The sequence below is a fragment of the Grampus griseus genome, assembly GCF_964374135.1.
Source record: "Grampus griseus genome assembly, chromosome: 18".
NCBI lineage: Eukaryota > Metazoa > Chordata > Mammalia > Artiodactyla > Delphinidae > Grampus > Grampus griseus.
The window spans coordinates 44,103,462-44,114,921 of NC_139012.1; the positions used below are offsets into that span (position 1 = coordinate 44,103,462).

General features: G+C 36.1%; 1 pseudogene across 1 annotated transcript; it reads left to right on the top strand.

Moving 5' to 3' along the window:
• The first annotated feature begins 8,583 nt into the window (after nt 1-8,583).
• On the top strand, nt 8,584-10,397 carry LOC309835896 (NACHT, LRR and PYD domains-containing protein 12-like; annotated as a pseudogene). The gene is made up of 2 exons: nt 8,584-8,607; nt 9,787-10,397. The product of its transcript is annotated as an NACHT, LRR and PYD domains-containing protein 12-like (transcript).
• Nucleotides 10,398-11,460: the final 1,063 nt, after the last annotated feature.

Consider the following 11,460-nt stretch of genomic DNA (forward strand, 5'->3'; position numbering starts at 1 on the left):
TGTCTGACATATGGGCCAAGCAGGATTTCCACCTCAGACACCTCTTTCCCAAAGCCTATTTCTTCATTCTTTGACAGGCTCACCAGCTGTTGGGTGGCTACCTCCTCAGGAGCCTCCCTCGGGGGCTTCCTGGGTATAATCTGAGGATTATAATCCTCTCCCAAGGAGGGCAGGGAGAAACCAAAGAAAAATGTAGACCATGCCAGATTGATAAGTGGCAGATTTAATGATCAAGGGAACTTGCTTATGAAGCTTGTCTCTGGAAGTCTTAAAATGAGTGGACATCCAAAACTACCCACTAAAACTTAAAAGTTAAACAGAGGCTTTAACTGGGTTCATTCACATACACAGTCCATCATATTACTGTCTTAGTGCTGTGTCCTTGGGTAGCTTCTCACTTCAGGAAGGCAAGAAGAGTGCACATTCCAAGGACAGGGAAGGGCATGAGCAGATTTTGAATAGTGGGTACAGCTCACAGGTCAAATCAAAGTTACATCTTCTTGATAAGCTTCCCAAACAGAATTTTCACAAAACACAGATATAGATGTATTTTTGTATAGTGCTAACTTTATGTGGTATATATACACAGTTGACCCTTGAACAACACGGGTTTCAACTTGCACAAGTCCATATATACATGGAATTTCTTCAGTAAATACCTGCTATAGTACTGTGCAATCTAAAGTTGGCTGAATCTGCAGATGCAGAGCTATGGATATTGAGTGCCCACTTTAAGGTTATTTGCAGGTTTTTATTGTGTGTGTGTGTAGATATGTATATGTATATAAGTATATATGTGTGTATATATATATAGAGAGAGAGAGAGAGAGAGAGAGAGAGAGAGAGAAAGTTAATGGGAATAACTTCATTGAGATAAGAAGTTAAGATATAAAGTAAAAAATGCAAAAAATTGAATTTGACAGGTTTAGGCATTCAAATAATTATTTACCTTAATTGAAGAAAGTCTTTTTCTTGTTTTGGTAGGCAACACAAAGCAAAACTACTGTATTTTCTTGAAAATGAAAATGAATTATGTAATGTAGAACTGTGACTAAAATGTTTCTTAAAATCTTGCCTGCCAGTTTTGTAAATGTAGTGATTGTTTCATTGGAGGTACATTACAAAATCTTGAAAACTATTTCTCTTGCTGTATTACACCCCCCTAATCAAACTCCCCTTCCCACCCCAGAAATTAAAGACCTCTGTAAAACTGGTGAACTCTAGAATGTTGGAGAGGGTTAGGGCATAGAGATGCTTTGCTATAATCTAATTATTTCACAAATCAGAGAGTTGAGGTCAAGAAGAATTAAATTATTTACTTAAAATTGCCTGTTTAGTATGTGATTCTGTCCAAACCCCTCATATCTTTAGAGATCTGTCCACATTTCAAATTCTCCATGAAGCCTTCTTATTGAGTAAAAAAATCTTCTCTTCTAAGTATCTCACATTACCTGTTTTGAAACTTGCAAAATCTACTTTTCATCACAACGATTTGAATTTTTTACCTTGTGTCATATTCTGTCAGTTCTTAAATATACAAATTAAGTTATATATACATATATATATATGTCTATATATTATTTCTTCTCTATGCCTTCCCTACTTGTATGAATTGATCTGCATTGGACAGGTAGCCACTTTCACTTGTTTTGTAATATCACTTTCCTCAATTTTTATGGATTCACAAATAATATATTGTTACATTTAAATTTTTGAATAATAGAAATATGCATATTATATATTATTAATAATTATCTTACTAGATGTAGCATTTTGTAACTTTTTTTCTAAATACTATATGTTTGCATCTAATCCATGCTTATCTTTATAGCAGCACTTCCTTTCTTTTTCTCTATTTGATAGAATCCCTTTATATGTTTTACCATGATCCATATGCCATTCCCTATTGATGACATTCAGATTATATCTCTCTTTGTAGCATTACAAACATTGCTCCTCTGAATAATATTATAACTGTTTCAATATTACATATAGAAGAATTCCCCAAGGATATACACCTTGCAATGGAAATATAAAGTCATTAGTGCAGGCACCTATCTACTCATATCTATAACTGCAACATATTTTCCAGAAAGATTTTGACAATTTACAATTCCTCTCAGATGATTACAGAATTCTTTGCACAACTTTTCAATGCACAATATTGTGAGATGCAAAGTTTGCTCAACTTTTGTACTAAAAATATTGCCCTAAATTGACAGAATTTCTCTAATAAATAATGAGGTTTAGCATAATTCCTAGGTGATTTTTATATAAACTAATACATTTTTTTACATTATTTAGGGTTATTCTCAATGGTGAAAAACTGAAAGCATTTCCTCTAAGATCAGGAAAAGACAAGGGTTTCCACTCTCGCCACTATTATTCAACATAGTTTTGGAAGCCCTAGCCACAGCAATCAGGGAAGAAAAAGAAATAAAAGGGATACAAATTGGAAAAGAAGAAATAAAGCTGTCACTGTTTGCAGATGACATGATACTATACATAGAAAATCCTAAAGATGCCACCAGAAAACTACTAGAGCTAATCAATGAATTTAGCAAAGCTGCAGGATACAAAATTAATACACAGAAATCTCTTGCATTCCTATACACTAGCAATGAAAGATCAGAAAGAGAAATTAAGGAAACAATCTCACTCACCACTGCAATAAAATAAAGAATAAAATACCTAGGAATAAACCTATCTAAGGAGGCAAAAGACCTGTATGCAGAAAACTATAAGATACTGATGAAAGAAATCAAAGATGTAGAGGTATACCATGTTCTTGGATTGGAAAAATCAATATTATGAAAATGACTATACTACCCAAAGCGATCTACAGATTCAACGCAATCCCTATCAAACTACCAATGGCATTTTTCTCAGAACTAGAACAAAAAATTTTACTATTTGTATGGCAACACAAGAGACCCTGAATAGCCAAAGCAATCTTGAGAAAGAAAAATGGAGGTGGATGAATCAGGCTCCCTGATTTCAGACAATGCTACAAAGTTACAGTAATCTACAAAGTATGGTACTGGCACAAAAACAGAAATATAGATCAATGGAACAGGATAGAAAGTCCAGAGATAAACCCATACAACTATGGTCACCTAATATATGACAAAGGAGGCAAAAGTGTACAATGGAGAAAAGACAGCTTCTTCAAGTGGTGCTGGGAAAACTGGACAGCTACATGTAAGTGAATGAAATTAGAACACTCCTTAATACCATACACAAAAATAAAATCAAAATGGATTAAAAACCTAAATGTAAGGCCAGACACTTATAAAATTTGAGAGGAAGACATAGGCAAAACACTCTATGATGTAAATTACAGCAAGATATTTTTTGACCCACCTCCTAGAGTAATGAAAATAAAAACAAAAATAAACAAATGGGACCTAATTAAACATAAAAGCTTTTGCACAGCAAAGGAAACCATAAACAAGATGAAAAGACAACCCTCAGAATAGAAGAAAATATTTGCAAATGAAGCAACTGACACAGGATTAATCTCCAAAATATACAAGCAGCTCATGCAGCTCATATCAGAAAAGCAAACAACCCAATCCAAACATGGGCAGAAGACCTATAAATAGACATTTCTCCAAAGAAGACATACAGATGGCCAACACACACATGAAAAGCTGTTCAACATAACTAATTATTAGAGAAATGAAAATCAAAATTACAAAGAGATATCACCTCACACCAGTCAGAATGGCCATCATTTAAAAAATCTACAAATGATAAATGCTAGAGAGAGTATGGTGAAAAGGGAACCCTCATGCACTGTTGGTGGGAATGTAAATTGATACAGCCACTATGGAAAACAGTATGGAGGTTCCTTAAAAAACTAAAAATAGGGGATTCCCTGGTGGCGCAGTGGTTGAGAGTCCACCTGCCGATGCAGGGGACACGGGTTCGTGCCCCGGTCCAGGAGGATCCCGCATGCCGCGGAGCGGCTGGGCCCGTGAGCCATAGCCGCTGGGCCTGTGCATCCGGAGCCTGTGCTCCGCAACGGGAGAGGCCACAGCAGTGAGAGGCCCGCGTACCAGAAAAAAAAAAAAAAAAAACTAAAAATAGAGCTACCATATGACCCAGCAATCCCACTACTGGGCATATACCAAGAGAAAACCATAATTCAAAATGATACATGCACCCCAATGTTCACAGCAGCACTATTTACAATAGCCAGGACATGAAAGCCACTTAAATGTCCATCAACAGAGGAATAGATAAGGAAGATGTGGTACATATATACAAGGGAATATTACTCAGCCATAAAAATGAAAGAAATTGGGTCATTTATATACACATGGATGGACCTAGAGAGTGTCATACAGAGTGAAGTAAGTCAGAAAGAAAAACAAATATATATTAATGCATATATGTGGAATCTAGAAAAATTTTATATTTGACCTTATTTGCAAAGCAGAAATAGAGACACAGATATAATGAACAAATGTATGGATACCAAGGGGGAAAGGGGTGAGGTGGGAGGAATTGGGAGATTGAGATTGACACATACACAGTATTGATACTATGTATAAAATATACAACTGATGGGAACATAGAGTATTACACAGGGAACTCTACTTAATGCTCTGTGGTGCCCTAAATGGGAGGGAAACCCAGAAGTGAGGGGTTATATGTATATGTATGGCTGATTCATTTTGCTGTGCAGTAGAAGCTACACAACATTGTAAAACAACTGTACTCCAATAAAATTAATTAAAAAATAATTGCTTCTCTGAATAAGTGTATAGCTATTTTAATGTTACATATAGAAGAATTTTCTAAGGATATACATCTTGTCACGGAAATACAAAGTTATTAGTGCAGGCACCTACATACTCATATCTATAACTACAACATATTTCCCAGAAAGGTTTTGTCAATGTACAATTTCCCCCAAAAGATTATAGAATTCTTTGCACAATTTTTTCAGTGTACAATATTGTGAGATGCAAAGTTTGCTCACCTTTTGTACTAAAACTACTGCCCTAGGGCTTCCCTGGTGGCGCGGTGGTTGGGAGTCCGCCTGCCAATGCGGGGGGCATGGTTTCGTGCCCCGGTCTGGGAGGATACCGCGTGCTGCGGAGTGGCTGGGCCCATGGGCCGTGGCCGCTGGGCCTGCGCATCCAGAGCTTGTGCTCCGCGGCGGGAGGGGCCGCAGCGGTGAGAGGCCCGCGTACCGCAAAAAAAAAAAAAAAATTAAAAAAATAAAAACTATTGCCCTAAATTGATGGAATTTCTCTAATAAATAATGAGATTTAGCATAATTCCTAGGTGATTTTTATATAAACTAATACACCTTTTTTACATTATTTAGGGTTCAAATATATCAGTTTGTAGTTTTAATTTTTAATTTAATTTAATTAATTTGCTTGGTACTGGAGTATACAGATATTCTTTATCTTACAGCAGTCAAGTTTATTAAATAAAACGTTTTTCACTTTTGGAAGTTTTTTCCTTCCTGTTGAAGAAATCTTTTCCCTTTCAATTTTATGAAGACATTCTTTCATATTGCCTTTTAAATAGTTTCTTTTACATATTATTTTTAATCTGTCTGAAATTTACTTTTCTTTTTATTGTGAGTTAGGGCAACTATTCTTTCCAAATGAATGACCAATTATTTCAGTATTCTTTTTTGAGTTGTCCATCCTTTCCTCCCTGGTATATAATGCAACTGCTCTCATACATCAACTATTTATTTATGTGTAACTCTGTTTCTAAATTCTATTTTGTGTCCCACTGATTTATTTTTCTATAGTTGCTGAACACTTTAAATCATGCTAACTACATAGTTCTGGATTTTTATTAATTTATCTTGCTCAGTATGCACTAGGATTTCAATATCTGGTAATTTGTCGTTTTACTCACTTCCAAAAAATTATTATCCAGTATACATTTAATATATTTTCCCATTTTCATTAATTTTTATGTATGTTTAATTAGAAGTATGTCAGAACTATTTATTATTGTTAACTCTATTCAATATATCTATCAACATGTTGTTCATGTACTTTTATATCTTTGTTGCATTCTGTTTCTTGACTAATATTTTCCATTTTACTAATTTCACCTTCAACTGGGTCTGTTCTATTATGTTACCAACACATCCATTGGATATATTATTTTAGTTATTATATTTTTTCCCTAAAGTTTCTATTTAATTATATTTCCTGTTTGTTTTACATTTAGATCGTTTTTTCTTATCCAGTTTTAAAACTCCTTCAATTTAAAATATCTATCCATTGTCATTTTATGTTTTATATTGGATAATTCCAGCATTAATAGTACTTTGTGTCACAATCCATAAGAGGAAGACATTTTTGGAGAGAATATTGAGAGTTTTGCTTTTTACTAAAACAAATTTTATTTTTATTGGAACTAGGGTCTTCTACTTAACAGAGTTCAATGAGATTTAAATTTTATGCTTGGAATTTCCAAGATCATGTAGGGTTTATTATTTCAGTCATAGGACTCATTTGAGTGAAGATTTATGTCAACAATTTTCTGAATAATTCATTTTATTAATATTTTTCCACTTAATACCAGACCAAGCAATTACATTTCCTTATTTTTTTTTTCATTTACAGGTGAAATGCTTTTTGTAAGCCTACATTTTACTGAGGCTATAATCTCTGCAGTCCCAACTTAATGCAGAGGACTCAGTATCACTTTTACTACTTTCTAAACATTCAAGTCTTAAAAATCAGCTTCACTGCATAAAGCTATTCTACCCCAAGGCACAGGAAGAATCTGGCCTCAGGACCCATGTTTACTTTCCATTCTGTTCTCAGCTTTACTAAATTATTTTGGGGTTTTGCTTATTCCCTTATTTTCTTATGATCTCATTAGTATACTTTAATGTATGTTTGTTATATTTCTAAGATCTATGTGTTTTGTGCTGAGATAGTATATCAGTCAGGGTGGCCTACATTATACTTAGAAAACAGAATATCCTAGTGTGATCTTAACATAACTAGGCTTTATTTTTCCACGTGAAACATCTTGGTGTGCTAATTCATAAGGACAGAGTGCCCAAGGTTCTTGCGCAGCAATTAAATGCTGGTTTTCATGCTACTTCTACCAATAAATCATAGTTAGAATCACATGGCCCTGTCATTTGTGCAATTGTGTAATTGCAAGCCTCCCATATACCTAAAGAGAAGTTAAACCAGATATAGAAGAGCATTAAAAGACTTTACCATAAATCACATGTTTGGTTCTCTTTTCTTTCTATGTATAAAACATACTAAATATCTTCGCCAAGGAGGCAGTTTATAACATCTTCCATTCATGAGACAGCTCAAAATTTAGTACCTCTGGGTTATGAGACTTAGTCTCTATTAGAACAGTTGCATCCACATCAGCTTCACTTGTGACTTTTCTTGATCCAGGAACTTACATACTAACAGGACAAATTATCTTCTCACCACAAATGCAACATAGAGAGGTGGATTGTGTTCTGCAGAACTACTAGATCTCCAATCTGGAAAAAAGAAACAAATGGAAATTTGCATTGGTCCCTGGTCTATATTAATCCTTAAATCCCTCTGAACCAACACTGTCATGGTTTCCACCTCAGGACTGGACAACATTCCTTAATTAGACTGTTCCTGCTCCCTGAAAATGGCTCTGAATGCCATTCTTCCTGGGCCCCTCTGAGAGATTCTCCTCTGCCTTTAGCCACTTTGGCTTCTGTGAAATAAGTATTGGGCAATGTCAATCTTTTGAGAGCAAAGCATGTCTCAGACAACGTTCTGCCTTTAAGTAGTTAGAAGTCCAAGAATTATTTTGTGCCTTAGAGTATTTATTAAGTTTTTAGGAATTTTACATATTTGATCTCAGTTATCTATATATGAAAATAGCTAAAAGAAGAAAGTTCTTTGAGATAATTCTCAAATTTGCTATATTGCTTTACTTCTTGCTGCCTCTACAATAGACCCAAATATAGGCACCCTGAGCTTAAATGTCTTTGATTTGGGGATTTTACCACTAGCCTCAATCCTCTGAGTCAACTTATGCAGTTAAAAGTACTAGATCCTACACAATAGTAAGGTCATGCTTGTACTGAGGCATCTTAATCCATTCAGGTTTTAAGCATGGGTAATAAAATACTAATATTTTTTTCATGTTGCTAAATTTTAATAAATATTTATAGCTCAAATCTTCTTTTGTTTCTTCTTTCTTTCTGGAATAATGAGAGGGTAAGGTAAAAAATAATTTCTTCTTATGAACCTACAGGACTTCAATTATCTTGTCTCTCTATTCTTAATTCTTGTTCTTAATTCTGATAAGCTGGGGTTTCTATTGTTTTTTTTGTTTTGTTTTGTTTTTCCTGAGATCTTTTTTTTCTGGCAGTACCTTATCAAATACAACAAACAACAACAAATGTGTTCTATTAATAGTGTTTTCAGACTTCTTGTCCCAGAGTTAAAATTTCATGAGATATGTGATATTTTAGTATATTGCTAGGGATAGTTTTACTTTTTTCTGCTACTGTATAACATTTATCATTATTTTCCAGATTCCAATATTCATATCTTCTGTGCAAACTGATGAACCATGCCCATGGACAACCTGCTTCAGGTACAAATATCTATTTCAATCAGGAGAGAGTTATTCTGTGATGATAATCAGCCTCAAAATCTCAGTGGCATATAGCAGCAAAGTTTTATTTCTTGGCCAATACTTATTAATGGTGCAGGGGTTGGGTACTACTGTAAAAGTCCATCTTCTTCTTTTCATCATGGCCAGTGATATCCCACATGGTATGACACTTAACTAGCTTGGATCCCAGAACAAATTTAAAATGTAGAAAAGAAATAAATTCTTGTTGCTTCAAGGCATGGAGGTTTGGGAAATGTTTGTTAACACATCATCAATTAGACTACTCTTACTTATTTTATACAGAGTAAAATTTGAAGTATCTAATTTTTCTTATAGCTGGAAAGGGAAAACATTTTGGTGTCCTTTCACATCGCTTTTCTGCCTCTCTTAATATTGGCAATATCAGTTTAGTTTTCTATAAATGTTAAGACTTTGATACTATTATATTTTAAATCACCCCAGTTCCAATTAAAATAAATATTATCTATAATTGTTATTTCTCATAGGCAATAAGCTATATAATCACTTCCATCTTCAAGCACAGATAGAAACACATTCATAGGCAGAATTCCTAACCATACATTCTACACTGACAGCGCTAGTTATAGTATCTCTATAAATTTCTATAAATTTGCACTGGTACAGGGCTGCCTGCAGTGTGGGTGAAGAAGATGGGTGAGATGGACTTCAGGGTCCAGATGCTATTGGCATAGTCAGCCGAGAGGATTGTTTTGTCAGACATCTACAATGAACAGCTTGCTGATGCTCTAAGCTCTAATCCAAATCTGATAGAGCTGCTTTTGTATTGCAATGCCCTGAGAAGCTGGGGGGTGAAGCTGCTCTGTCAAAGACTCAGACACCCCAAATACAAACTGCAGAATTGAGGTTGAAGAGGTGCTGAGTTTCTAGCCCTGCATATCAGGACCTCACAGCAGCTCTGATATCCAATAAGAATTTAATAAGGATGGACCTAAGGAGCAATGACTTGGGGTTGTCAGGCATGGAACTGCTCTGTGAGGGGCTCCAGCATCCCAAATGCAGGATGCAGATGATTCAGTTGAGGAAGTGTCCTCTGGAAGTTGTGGCTTGACAGGACACTGCCTCCTTGCTCAGCACCAAGTGCACTGGAGGATTTGGATCTGAGGCTTTTCTGTTAAGCTTGAGGCACCCAGTCATTGGCTGAGGATCTTGCAGTTGAAGATTTGCCAAGTCACTGCTGCTGCCTGTGAAGACCTGACTCCCACCCTCAGTGTGAATCAGAGCCTGGCAGAGTTGGATCTAAACTTGAATGAGCTGGGGAACCTAAGTGCTGCTGCTGTATGAGGGTTTCAGGCATCCAAGTAAACTCCAGACCCTCTGGTTAGGCATTTGATGGCTCAGTTCTACAGCCTTTGAGTGTCTCTCTGCTGTGCCCTAGGCCAACCACCAACTCTGGAAGTTGGATCTGAGTTTGAATGACCTGGGAAACTGGGGCATATGTTTGCTGTGTGAGGGCCTGTGACACCCCACCTGTGGACTCCAGAAACTATGGCTGGATAGCTGTGGGCTCATAAGCAGAGATTTGACGTTTCTCTTCTAGCCTGGGGGTTACCCAGATAATAAGAGTTTATCTGACTAACAACGTGCTGGGAAACACAGGTATCAGGCTGCTATGATAGATCCTGAGTCATCCCAGCTGCAAACTTCAAGTCCTCTGGTTATTTGGAACAAGCCACGGAAGACTGGCAGCACTTCACCTAACAAAACCTTACTTAGACGTTGGCTGCTGAATGGTTCTATCTACTGCTTCTTCTCTTGCAGTAAGGAGGGAGGAAGATCATCCCAGGACCTACCAATCAACATAATGATAAGGCCTTTTATTTCCTCAAGAGACAAATTTATATGCAGAATAAATCCTTTCTGCTTGGGGTTTATGTAATCATCATGTGACTGAGCTTGGAGTTTTAGTCTGAAGAATGTTGGTGCCATGGAGAGAATTTAGAGAATTGTCCCAGATGACTCTAGAGCAGAAGCTCACAACTGAGAGTGATTTTGCTCCACCAGGGGACACTTGGCAATGACAGAAGACATTGGGGTGGGGGAACCTACTGGCATCTAGTGGGTAGAGGCCAGGAATCCTGCAAATATCTTAAAATGCACAAGACAACTCCTACAACAAAGTATTTGGCATACATGTCAATTGTGTCGAAGTTGAAAAACCCTATTCTCAAAGATTAATGGTGCAATAAAGATACTAGAGAGTCTGGAACACTGGTGAACCTCAGAATGCTTGTTATGGCAACAGCCCCAATAATAAACCTCGTAATTTTGTTTTTCACTATGATTCTGTCCCCTGGCTGGAGCCAGCTGGACCATGGTTGGACATCTGCCATTGTTAGCCAACTATGGGCCAGCCAATAACTTATACCATGCTTTGGATGAAAACATGAATTAAATCAACCAGGATTTTACTATCAGGGATTTGAGCTAGGAAACTTCAGACAAACTAATGATTGTTGGGAAACTTCACAAGAATGCCATGAGCGTGCCATGCTGAATCCATAGTGAAGATATCTAGAAAGACCAAAATTTACTGGTAAGTGGAAGAAATTTGTAGAGATAAAAAATTTAGTGACCTTGTAACTTATGAAAATGTTGAAAAGGAAGTAACTCAGATTCTGAAGACATCATTCCTGTGGGTATCAATAAATGTTCCATGATTACTCACATTAAATAAATAAAGCATGTTGATATTGAAATATGTAAATTAGCTATTTGAGTAAGACATTTATTAGGTTATTAAAACTGAGTGTATATTTTTTTAGAAGAAACTGAACAGAATCTTCAAAATGC